The following is a 13,038-nucleotide window of genomic DNA, read 5'->3' as shown; positions in this document are numbered from 1 at the left end:
TTATAAGCTCACCAGTCAAACTTCTGCTTATGATTTGTCTTCCTCTGTGGTGATGGAGGAATCGCAGTTACACCAGTTTCAATACTGGGGACTTTGTGATAGGCATATTTGTAGTTGGATTCTGGTTTTCTACATCTGCTTGCAAGTTTGATTACTGTGAGTTTACACCGGGAGCTTGTATTTACTTTTAGTGCCCTGAACACCTTGGGTTCCTGAGGCTGAGAGTCTGAGGATGAACACGCTGTTACTATGGGGAGACTGGGAGAACCAGCCAGTTCTATTCTGAAGACACTTGTGTACAACACTGCTGGCCAGGATAAAGACTATTCACACTTCTCTAATAGCCATTTTAGTTTCTCTTTTTACTAATTCAATGAAGGCGGGGACCTTGGTTCTAAAAGTAAGGTTTATACGTTACTGGAAAGAACAAAGAAAGCTTAAAGAAAGTAGGAGAAATAGACCTTATCGATTAATACAATTTCAGCCAATGATTAATAATCTATGTAGAAGCTAGGCTTCATCTGGAGAAGCACTTGGGAAGTCACAGAACTTATTCAGGTTTATGTCCTGGCCGGTCATTTAAACACATGTTGCAACAATCATAAAAGTGGCCACCATTAAGGGCTGCCCTGAAGTTTTTGTCTCACAAAAGACCAGTCCTCCTAGTTGTGTGTTTCTCTCCAGCCATAAGCAGCTGGGAGGGAGCAGACACAGAAGAGGTGGAGCTTTGGGTTTAATCAGGCTTGGGGTTTTTGTCAAGTGAGCATGCAAAGGGAAAAACCCTTTGGGGGTATGCGCCAAGGGGCATTCATGAGGATTGACAATGGATTTTAAGCTGGGGAAGGGGGGAAGGAAGAGGTGTAGGGGAGAGGGGAAAAAGTGGTGGGATCAATGGACTGTCAGTTTCAGGGAGGGTGGAGAATTGCTGGAGTAGTGGTACCAGAGGATGAATTTGAAAGATGGGAAATGGTGGTAGGAAAGTGAGTTGTTTGAGAAAATCCAGGCAAATGTGGGTCCAAAACAAAACCACTCCCTGAAACTTGCTGTATGATGATGCAAGTTATTTAGCTTCTCTCTGTTTCAGGCTCTTATTGACTTATTTTATTTCTAAAGTGGGGATGATTATATTAAAAAGCTACAAAGATTAGGTGATTTAATGGATGTAAATAACCTAGCATAGTGAATAGCAAATATTTGATTACTTAAGTAAATGTCAGCTCTTGCATTTTGACTACACAATAAGTGCTTTGAAAGGAGAAGCATCTCTCTCTCTCTCTCTCTCTCTCTCTCTCTCTCACACACACACACGCATACACACAAAACCCCACCCCTGCATAATACAGTTGACAATACTGTATCGTATATTTGAAAGTTGCTGAGAGTAGACCTTTAAAATTCTCATCACAAAAAGAGAAAAAAAGTTTTGTAACTACATGAGATGACGGATGTGAACTAGAGTTATTGTGATCATTTCACAATACATAGAAATATCACATAATTATGTGGCACACCTGAAACTAATATAATGATACAGCTCAACTACAGCCCAATGAAATAAACAAATAAGCGGGTGCATCCAAGGAGAAAGCCATGCTTTGAGGGGGAGCACTGACTAGCTCAGGGTCAAACTGGCCTGTCAAGGCATGAGTAAGAGGAGGACAAGGAGTTATAGAAACGCAGAGCTCCGTTCTTGGAAAAAGGAGCATGTCTGTTTTCTTTGTGCTTTAGGTAGTAAGAAATTTTGATGACAGAAATGTCAAACTATTCCAGAGAGATTTTAAAATCATGCCCAGAAATGTCTGTGGGGTCACAAGCGGATGGGATGCAGGCAAGAACCAGCAAGTCAAAAGGAGGAAAGTTCCCAGAAGGGAACCGAGGAGGATTCAGAAGGGGAGGGAAGTGGAAGAGGAGGGGTGTGGAAAAAGAAAAGAGTGAGAACCAGAAGAGACCACCGAGGGAAGTGCTGAAGAACGCGTTAGAGAAGAGGTGGGGCTAAAGCAGGCCACAGCTGGCTTCCCGGTGAAGGAGCTGAAGCCCTTTCCTGGGAGCAGGGACGCTGGCGGTGAAGTTACTGTGTGGTGTCTGTCAGGCACTCAGTGTGCCAAACTTGCCAGGGACTGATGGTCTTATTATAACAAACTTCAAAAACCATCAAGACTGCAATAAAAATGAATCAGGCATTGTGTAGTTTTATGTTTTTCTTCTAACCATGTTGTACATTAGTCACCAGCAGAAAAAGCAGAGCAAAGATAGATGTGCCAAAAGTGGTAGAGAAAATATGTCAACATTCAAAGGATAATTGATCCAAAGTGTTGCTGCCTGTCTTAACACTACAAATGAAAGTCAGTCCCAGTCTTAACCAGTTCTTCTCAAGAGCACCCAGGACCTCCATCCCCTGGATACAACCACATCTGCTTCCTGATCTGACCCTGCCCTTGGCCCAAGTTTAATGGACACTTCTTCTTCATAGACCTGAATGTGGCATCTGATATGCCTGGATAAATCACTGAGGTATCCAAGTGCGTACTAAACTGAGGTCTTCCTTGCAGTCTTCATCTGTGACTTTCTAATTTTTGCTTCTGGTACTATGGGTTTTTACTTTCCAGATCTTTATTGTGACTGAGCCCCTGCATCAAACCACAGTCTGGTTGGCTAAGTTCCCAAGGCACTGCGTCTCCCTTCCCACTTCCTTCTTGGGGATTAAAATTCTTCTATCCTCTCCCATGTTCCTACTCTCCCCTGCCAGGTGAGAAAGGCCTAACTCCTAAACTGGCTGGTGGGTGTTCACAGTCAGGGTCCTGACTCCCCACCATGAGGAAGATACTCTCCAGAGAAACCCCACACTGCAAACCTGAACTGGAGGGCTAGGTACTAGCATTCTTCCTGGTCCAGAGGATTCTGCTAACCTCCAGGCTTGATGACTTAAGGCAGCTGTGGACAGTTTCCAGACCCCACTTGCAAGCGGGCAGGGGCACAGCCTCTAATTCTGCTAGGCTGAGCCAGGCTTTGGTGCCCAGTTGGGAGTGGCTGACAACACACATGGAAGGTGATCACCGGGGGAGGTACAGGTGGGGCTGGGAGAAGTTGAAATTGACAGCTGTGGTTCTGGTTCACAGGCAGGCATCCCTTACTTCAAGGGCCGTGCAAACCACACCATTAGGTGCTGAGTTTTGTGTGTGATTATTTCCCCTTTCTTATCCCTTATTTATTCATAAATCATATGGAAAAGTAACATCACTAAGGCTGTTTTCCAGAGGCTTACAGATATTAACCCAAATCTTCTTTACTCCTGGATGATTCTTGTGGTTAGGGTCCCCCTTCAAAGAATCCCTTAAATAGGGCCCCCAGCAGAGTCAGCTGACATCACTTGCTCCTGAGATGGGAGGACATGGGTTACTGCTCACACCTGCCAGATCTGCTGCAGAAACGCCGACAACCCCTCATCCCAGGCTTTGTTGCAGACACACCTCCTTTCCCTACTGTTCTTAGACTCAGCCAAGACACGACCATCACAGTAAAAGACTGACTGTGTCACTACTACCACCTGCCTCTGCAACCTTGAGCGTATCACAGCGCATAGATTCCATGCACTTCATTTGGAAAATGAGGAGGGAGAGTTCAGCTGTTCAGATTAATGAAACTAGAGCTGCCGTGATTCTAGGAGATTTAACTATTACTTCCTACAGCCATTGGATTCCGTGGTTCTAAATCAAACTAAATAACTAACCATGATTACATAGGGTAAATTCTTCCTTTCTCACCATCTTCATGAAATCAGAAATATTTAAGTGCAAGTATCAGCTCTGTTCTCTCTCTCACTCCTTCTCCCCTTCCCTTCCTTCCCTCTCCTTCTCCCTTCCTTTTATCCTCCTGCCCTTCTTCTTTCCTTCATTTCTAACTTTGAAATAAATAATTAGAAATTTGAGTTATCTCCTTGCTGGGACAGATCCTTCCAGCATAGCATTAGAAATCTCTAACCTTAATTATTCCTATTCATAATTTTCATTTTTAAAGCTCTTTGTATATAAATACTGTATGATATCACTTATATGTGTTATCTAAAAATACAATAAACTAGTGAATACAACAAAAAAGGACCCACAGATAGCACAAACTAGTGGTGACCACTGGGGAGAAGGAAGGGGGGAGGGGAAGTACAGAGCAGGGGACTAAGAGGTACAAACTATTAGGTATAAAAGAAGCTACAAGGCTATATTGCACAGCACAGCAAATATAGCTAATATTTTATAATAACTATCAATGGAGTTTAACCTTTTAAAATTGTGAATCACTACGCTGTACACCCATAACATATAATATTATACATCAAGTATACTTTGATTAAAAAAGCATCTTGGGAGCTATCTCTCATCTAACTAGGGAAATATTTATGTTTGTAGAGTGTGATTAGAGATCAAAGTTTGTGATTAGACATCTTTTCTAAATAACATTAATCTAAAAACAACATTTAAAAAGTGTAGTCTGACATTACCTGCATGGAATCACCGAAGATGTTTGCTAAAAGTGCAGGAATCTGTGTGTGGGCTGAGAATCAGTATTACAAAGACTACTCCCTCAACCCCCATCATTCTTAAGTACATTATATTTCCGGAACCCTACAGATGAAGAATTTGTAAACCACAAATGCATCACACAGTGTAAAGGACTATTTTGAAGTGGTAGTTAAGTGGTCCTGAGGTATAAACATATGTCTGGAAGTCATTTTAAATCCCTCGTAGATATCAAAACTATGAGTAAATAAAAATAAAAATGAGTAGATGTAAATAAGTGACTGTGTAAAAAAAAACTAAGTAGCTACAGATCAGTTTATGTATTTTTCTTCTGAATAGGAATGGAACGCTTTATCCTATCCACTCTTCAACAAGATTAAATCTCTTTCCCAGTAAAACTTGCCATCCTGTTAGAGCCCAAAGAGCTATCTGTCTTCTAGAATAATGCCTTTTTGGATTTACCAGTGTCTCTTGATGTTGCATAGAACATTAATTTTTGAACTATCCACTGACCATAGAAAGAGACTGCCATGTTTGTAAAAGTCTAGGATACATACATTAGGGAAATAGTACAAATAACAGATTCACTCTTTAAGCTTTACAGCTTATTATAGGTTATGATTAGCCTTGTACTAATAAACTTTGTACCTTTTTAAAATAAGCGTTTCTGAAGCTTATTTGACCAAAGAGCCTTTTTCAAAAGCATAGCATTTATCAACACTTCTCTCTCTCCCTTGCTTTTATATATATGTATATATTTTAGGAAAAGGCAAAAGATTTATTTGATCTGAGAGAAACCAGAGTATTGTTTATATATTTTATATTTGCTAATTAATCATTTGAAGCCTTGAACTATCTCTTACATTAATTATTACTCATCCTTTTATGCATTTGTAACTAAAGTATCTCCACTCAGTATATGTATACGTCATGGAGGATTGTGTGTTTAGTGCATTTTATTGATTGAATGATCCTGTTCACACCTGTTAGTAGGACAATTGCTAAGTGTGAACATAGTTTTTTTGCTGTGAGTGGACTTTCCTGGGGCCACTTAGGATGAGGCAGGATCTGAGATGGAGAATAAAAGTTGAGATGTCAGGCTTTAGGTAAATAGAGAGAGAATTCCATTCACTCTGGGTCTTCTATCTTTTACAGCTTTTAAATGATGATTATGATTTTGATGATGATGATGATAATAATAATAATAATTGCCATGTATTGTTCACTGAAGCTCAGCAGTGTGTTAAATACTTGTTAGTCCTTCTGATTCCAAAACCAACCTAATGAAGAAGGCATTATTAATGCTATCATCCAAAGGATAATAGATATTTACTCATTTAAATACATGCAGGTGTGTAGCCAAACTGGGATGTGAATTCATCTCTCTCTGACCTTAAAGCCTATGATCACAATCACGGTTCATTGTCTGCTGAATCTAGGAGTCTTTTAGGGTGCTTCCAAGGGAGTAAAGTTGAAAGGTGGCCTCTTTCAGATGCAGTGACACTAAGAGCTAGCAGGGAGGCAACTCCCCAAGATGAAGATAAACACGCACACATGCTAAGGCACACGACTTTGTGCCATAGTGTGCGTGTGTGTGTTTATTTCTCTTTTGTTATCCCTTAGCTGCTAATAAACCACATTTAAATTCATAGGCTTTACTTTAGTTATGCTATGAGTAATTAAAGAAAAGATAAGATGGCCATAATTGGGCCCTCGAGTTAAAGGGGGAACAGTTTTTCACTCAGAAGGGCACCAACTAGACTGTTAGCCAGCGAAGGAGACCATCAAGAGAGAAGATTGGTACCTGGGAAAGCTGGCTGCTTTCGCCTCTAGCAAGATGCTCTTTCTAATGTCTAGAACTTATTTTTAGAAATTTAGCATTTTTAAACACATCTTCTTTAATAACTATCCAGTGAACTATTTTAAGGAAGGAACACTTTTTATTACCCCTTCTAAGGACCCATAATGCTTAGCGGGCAACTCGTTCCAAGCAGACGCTCAACAAACACAGGTTAATAAGACAGAACGAGCCTTTCTCCACGTTGATAAGGGAGGGTGTTCGGGCACAAAGGAAAAACACTTCACTCAGGGCACTGAATGTTTTAGAGTGTAATTTTGAGATAGATAATGAGATATCATGTCATTATTTTTGAAGTCTATTCATTTGCTTAAGGTATATTGACTAGTTGAATTTTCAGTTGCTTATCAGTTATTTGGCATTTAGCCTTTTATGTGGTATCATTTAGCAGCAGGCTACTAATCAGAATTTCACTTAGCTTCCAATTGCATGATGTAGTGAGACCCCAAATGGATATAATTTCAGGAAGGTGTTTTATCAAATTATTTTTGACCCGAGAAGAACATGCACGAGCAGTTATTTGTAGCTTCTATTACATTGAATGGCTTCTACTTAATTAAAATTGTGTCTCTAGTGTAGAAATTATTTTCTAAGAAATACTTTCTTGCTAACTAAGCCTGGTAAACATACAGGAAAACTAACTCTACCTAGTGATTGCTGCCACATCATGAGGAGAATCATATATTTCCATTAATTTCAGACTTAGGTTCCAATCTAATGTCCTCACCTACTGAGAAGATGCCAAGTTCTTGTCAAGAAGTCAAGAATGAACAGCTTCAAGTTTAAGGTACACTTGACTCAAAAACCATAAAATGCAAACACGTGACTTTAATAAAGATGCCTGAACTCCAGTCCCAGCTCTGCCACTGCCTTGCTTCGTGGGTCTGGGTCCCGTGCATTACACATCAAGAGGCTGAAACTTGCCCTTCTCACCTTCTTGCGAAGATGAAAAGTTGAGGACCAAAGTGGATCTGCGTGAGGCTGTATCATTTCAGCCAGATCAGTGCAGTAAAACAATTGGAATTGAAATAATCAGCAGGGGCCACTCAACCCAACAGGTAAATCACAGTGGGTGGGATCATGAGGCCTTTAGCCTCCCAGAGAATTAGCAAGGAAAGAGCCGGCACTTCTGCTTATTAGAGGAGGGAGCGGGAGGGAAGATTCTGAGTGGCGCTTCTCTCCAAGATTTTCGTAACTGTTGCCATACTGATCTGGAAATTGTCCGTATTTGCAGAGAGACTTACTATCATTCACCAGTTTCATTTTCTAAAATCTTATACTTTATTTTTTCAGTGGAGTTACTAGGGATTGAACCCAGGACCTCATGCATGCTAAGTATGTGCTCTACTGCTGAGCTATACGCGCCTCCCCAACCAGTTTCACTTTCACTCACAATTTAAATTTTATATTACAGGTGAAAGAGGCAGAATGAGAAAGTTGGTGTCAGCGTCACTGGAGACATGTTTTTATATGTTAATTGCTGATTCACCTTCACTTTTTTGGTTGTAGTTGTTATTTCATGATACTTTCTCTATTCAAGCAACTAATCCATGAGGCCCCGAAAAACAGAAAAAAAGAGTGAAATTTTTGGCTTTGGGGATCTTCAAAAGTTAAGCTCAAAACATAAGGCAAAATTTTAAAGCAGTTTTAATCAGCCAGGGTTAGTTTTCCCAATTAGAGAGTCTAGACTAGGGGAGGCATGCGGCCCCAGGGGAGTTCAGAGCATTAGGGCTTGGCTTGTTCCCTGGAAACCCTTCTGCCTGGGGCCTGGGACCTGGAAGAGGCTGGAAACCTGAGACAGAGCAGAGCCTGGTGCCACCTTTCCCGAGGAGGGCCTGGGAAATCAGCATGCCTCAGGAGCCCAAGAAATGTCACGAGGGGTGTCCAGGAAGGTGGACCAGCTCCCCAGGGCCCCCTACTCTCTAGCATGACCTGAGAAGAAGCTGACCACTTTCCTATGCTGTCAAGAGTGGCGCCGGAGTGCACAGCGAGGGGGCAGGCCTCAGCTAGCCTGATGTGAGTGTGGGACAGACCCAGCACGAAAACGTGTGGACTGATAACCAAGATCCAAAGCTCATCTGCCCCTGAGTTCCAGTGATGCTCCGGTCCTTTGTCAGACCCCACCCCGCACCCCACCCCCAGGAACTTAGGTGCAACCCTGGCAGAAGATCATCATTGCATGGAAATTAAGTTTCATCACCTGAGGGACTGTGAGCTGGGTATGGAAATCAATTTTGGTTATAGATTAATAAAAACGATGCACTTACACATCCGATTTTGTGGCCCCAAGTTAGTTTCCACAGGGTGACTGTATTAACATCCGAGCAACACTGGGCACATTTGTTGCTTTTTTTCTAGATGTGTTTAGCTCGATCCCATCTCAGTCCCATCTCCCCCTTTCTGATTTTCATTTCTGAATTCTGGTAAGTGGTGTTTTGATCAGTCACTAACAGCTACTCGGTATAAGTTGGACTGTCTGGTTTGTATTAAATAACAAAGGTCACTTAGATACATACCTTATCACCACCTGAGGGTACTGAACTGCTTCCTTTACACATTAACTTCTATTATCTTTCAACCCAGGGGAAAAAAATACCATGTGGCAAAAGGACAAGTTTTAGAACTTAATGAATCGTAATTTTTGTGTCTAAAGTCTGTTGTTTTAATAGCACTGAGAGCAACCACCTTCAAACAGTTTGTCTCGTCTGTTACCAGATATATGCCAAAACAAGAGTTTCTTAATATTTTTGAAGGTCCCCTCCAACCGGCAGACAGTTGTGGGGTTGGGAGTACTGGACAGAGAGAAAGAGAAACTAGACCTTATTCAAAGGCCTCAACTCACCGACCACGTGACTTGGCTGGAGTCATTTCTCTTCCCTGCACCTCTGTTGCCTTACCTGTAAAAGGAGTCTTCAAACTAAGTGCCTAGTAGGTTCTTATTAATGCAGAGGTGTCCTGGTTCCACGCATGCTCGTTCTCTGTGAGACGGTAGCCAAAACAACCTGAAATCAGTAACCTGGATGCAATTAGGTAAAGCAATAAACATGATAGTTTTATAAGTTTGTGTAAATGAAGGATCACGTCTCTTTATCACTGTCAGCACTGGTGATTCGTAGCTCTACATCTATTGGATAGAGTGTGATTTAGAAGATCTATCTTTGTTACTTGGAGAAAATGGACTTGGCTGTACATTACGAGGATAGGCAACTGATTCATAGCGACTGTCTCTTTATCTCCACATACAAACACTCCTCCTTCTTCCTCAATTCCCTCAGGAACTAACTGCTCACTTTGGGTTCCCCCAGAAGTGGGCCATGAGATGAGGAAGTGACACGAGCAGTTTCTTTGGAGTTGATCTCAGGAGGACTTATAGGAGAGTGGGGAACAAACACAGAGAAGAGAAAAAGGCTGAGAGAAGGTACTTGGTGTTTCATCCTGCTGGGATGTCTGGAAGGCTGAGTTGTCCCCCTCTCCTGGGGCAAGAGAACTGAGGTACTAACGCTCTACATTTCTATTCTATCCTGCCCTGTGTTAACTCCCCAAAACTCTGACCTGAGCCTTGGATAGGTCAGACATGCTCCTGTGTCCAGACAAAGCCCTAGGGCAGAGAGTCTCAGTTGCCTGCGGTAGGTAGCAGGTGGTGTGGGTGGAGACAGGTGTGATGCCAGAGGGATTTGGGCAGGATACCAACAGCATCTGCCGCACTAATCCAGACAAGAAGACTTGCGTTGTTCCAAGGATTTCCCTTCTAGCCTCTCATTCTTCTTACTCTCATTCATTCATTTTCTATTTATCTTCTAGAACATATTTCCTCAGATACTGAAGTTTCTGTTGACTCTCCTCATCTCTGTGCAACCTCATTTCAGGATACTCAGCCAATTTCTTCTCTGATCAAGCCCATCCACACATATAATTTTGCCTTTCATTCTTTGCTAAGCTGTTCCTTCTACTTGGAACATGTTTGTTAACCATCTATATGAATCCATGTCCTTCCTAGCACATAGAATTTTTTAAAACTTTTATTTATTTTTTAAGCTTTTTGTTGTTGTTTGGGGGAAGGTAATGACACGGAATTTTTTTTCTCCCTCCTAATTCTTTTTCTTTTTTAATAGACTTTGTTCTTTTAGAGCAGTTTCAGGCTCACAACAGAAACTGAGCAGAAAATACAGGGTTCCCACATAACCCTCCCCACTCACACACACATACTCCTCTATCCTCAACATTCCTCATCAGTGTGGCATATTTGGTACAGTCGATGAACCAACATGGGCACATTATTATCAACCAAAGTCCATAGTTTACATTAGGATTCACTCTTGATGTTGTACTTCTGTGGGTTTTGACAAATGCATAATGACATGTAGTCACCACTATAATATCATACAGAATAATTTCATTGCTCTAAAAATCCCTTGTGCTCCATCTATTCCTTCTTTCCTCCCTCCCTTTCCCACCCCTGGAAACCACGATCTTTTTATTGTTTCTGTAGCTGTGCCTTTTCCAGAATGCCATTTGGTTGGAATCATAGAGTTTGTAGCCTTTTCAGACTGGCTTCTTTCATTTAGTAATATGTCTTTAAAATTTCTTCTATGTCTTTCATGGCTTGATAGATCATTTCCTTTTTACTGCACATATATTTTTAAATTTACATATATGTAAGGTTCATTGTTTCTAAACACAGAATTTTTTATAGAGAACATAGCTAATGATTAAAAAAGTTATTTTCAGATTCAGTTACAGACCGTCTCATGGCTTCTCTCTTTCCAAAGTCCTTTCCTACGCTAAATCCTTTAGCCGATACCCACTCAGGCTTTGTATTCCACTCCTTCCCCTTCATCTATCCAGTGTTATTAATCTTTTTAGTGTAAACATCATTAACTCAAGGAAACCCTTTCTGAGCCCGGTCATTAGGTTAGATTTCCATGTTGCCTACTCCAAGATCATTCAATGCTTATCCTTTGCAATGCTCATACTTGTAATTTCTGTCCACCGTCAGCCTTCCAGGATACACTTCAAAGGCCATGAGGCCAGGTACCATGATTTTACGGCACTCCTAGAATCTGGCCCAGTGACTGGCACACAGTAGGCATTGACTAAAATTTGCTGAATCATTGTATGAATAAACTATGCCATTTTGGGCTGATGAACATTGTGAGGAAGAACTGATTTTACTTCTTCTGAGCCTTTTTTTCATGAGTTTATAAATCTTTTAAAAGTGGAGATTGTTCCTCTTGTATCCCCTCTGGAGTGCTATATGCAATTGACTTCATACAGTAGGAGCTTCGAAATGTTTGTAAATAAATTAACACAATGACTCCAAGGTCACTGCATGCTTTGGTAAGAGATAACTTGGACCACCAGAGGCATGCTGCTCTCTCCAGGTGAAATGCATCAACAATTCAACCAGAGTAAATTAATTGCAGGAGAGGGAGTAAGTAGTAAAATCGGGTTTCAAATAGAAAAACAATGAAGAAATATATCCTGTGATTAGGAAGGATAATGAAGTTACTGAAAATAGACACTAATTCTAAATGTGTAGGGAATGCTTGGAAAGATAAAAATATTGGAATATGTGTGCCAGTTGGTCTTAATAAGACACACTGAGAAGAACAAATTAGTTTAAAGAGTAAATGCAAGCACAAGATTTGTAGTCATTAATTCTGAAACAAAAAATGATGGGTGCAAAGCAAACTAAATTTATAAAATGCAAAACGAGTTAAGCAGTTTAGATCAATAGGCATTAAAATAGCAGTGACACTTTTGGAAAGACCTAGTGTTTAACAGAATAACATCAATAATCATTACACAAAGAAAATTACTCTGAAATGTGTTGTGTTTTCCTGGTAAAAACACACGATTAGAGAATAGACAGAACAGAAGGATATTTTTATCATCACATCTATGTATTTTATCTGTTTATGGACTCAATTTCCTTAATATATAAATGCAGATATTTTCTAAACAGAGACTAAAATTAAAGAAAAAATCTCAAAATAAAAAGTACTCTACCTTCAGAATTCAATAGAGTGTGACAGGAGATTTCATTTGCCCCTACTAGTAAAACAAGATTAGGTAGAATCCTGCTAGCTTTTTCTGAATGTTATCTGAAAAATAAAAGAGATAATAATGGAAGTGACAAAGGGACAAAATATGTAAGAAGCTATATACAGTCTCCATCTTCAAGTTACATTTAACGACTATTAACAAATATATATATATTTATATAAATATATAAATACTTCATTTTAATATATAAATATATATTTGTTAATATACAGTCCTTTATTGTTATTTTAAAATAATGTATATATTCTGGGCAATCAAGAGCATTGACTGGTATGGAACTTGTTTCCAGGAGTAGATTATTGCATCAGACCTCTGAAAAAAGAAAATCTGGGATTTTCACCTGATGTAATTGAGCTAAAATGAGTGAAAGTGCAGTATGTGTCAGTGATAGAAAGGTGATAGATTGTGGTGAGCGGAGGTGAAACAGCTCATATTCCTGCAATCACTTGGAATCATGTGAACATTGAAGATAAGGCTTTGGGTATCAGCTTGTTGTTGTTGCATAACAGCATGAAGGAATTCAGGTAGGGATGGGAGTGGCTGCTTTTAATCACAATGGGTACCTTTGAAAAAAGAGAATGACAAGATTAAATATGAAATTCT

At 40.2% G+C, this 13,038-nt stretch overlaps 1 protein-coding gene across 1 annotated transcript in view; it reads right to left on the bottom strand.

The window, feature by feature from the left end:
• KLF12 (KLF transcription factor 12) overlaps positions 1–12,454 on the bottom strand; it is a 507,694-nt gene extending 495,240 nt beyond the window's left edge. The window contains exons 1-2 of the mRNA XM_031466116.2: positions 12,379–12,454; positions 9,267–9,347 (exon numbers count right to left, since the gene is read on the bottom strand). The gene's annotated coding sequence lies outside the window, so the exon portion shown is untranslated. The remainder of the gene's footprint in view (positions 1–9,266; positions 9,348–12,378) is intronic.
• Between the last annotated feature and the right edge of the window lie 584 nt (positions 12,455–13,038).

Source organism: Camelus dromedarius, chromosome 13 (genome assembly GCF_036321535.1).
Source record: "Camelus dromedarius isolate mCamDro1 chromosome 13, mCamDro1.pat, whole genome shotgun sequence".
NCBI lineage: Eukaryota > Metazoa > Chordata > Mammalia > Artiodactyla > Camelidae > Camelus > Camelus dromedarius.
Note: the sequence above shows the minus strand (reverse complement) of the source record. Positions and strands in the feature narration are given on the sequence as shown.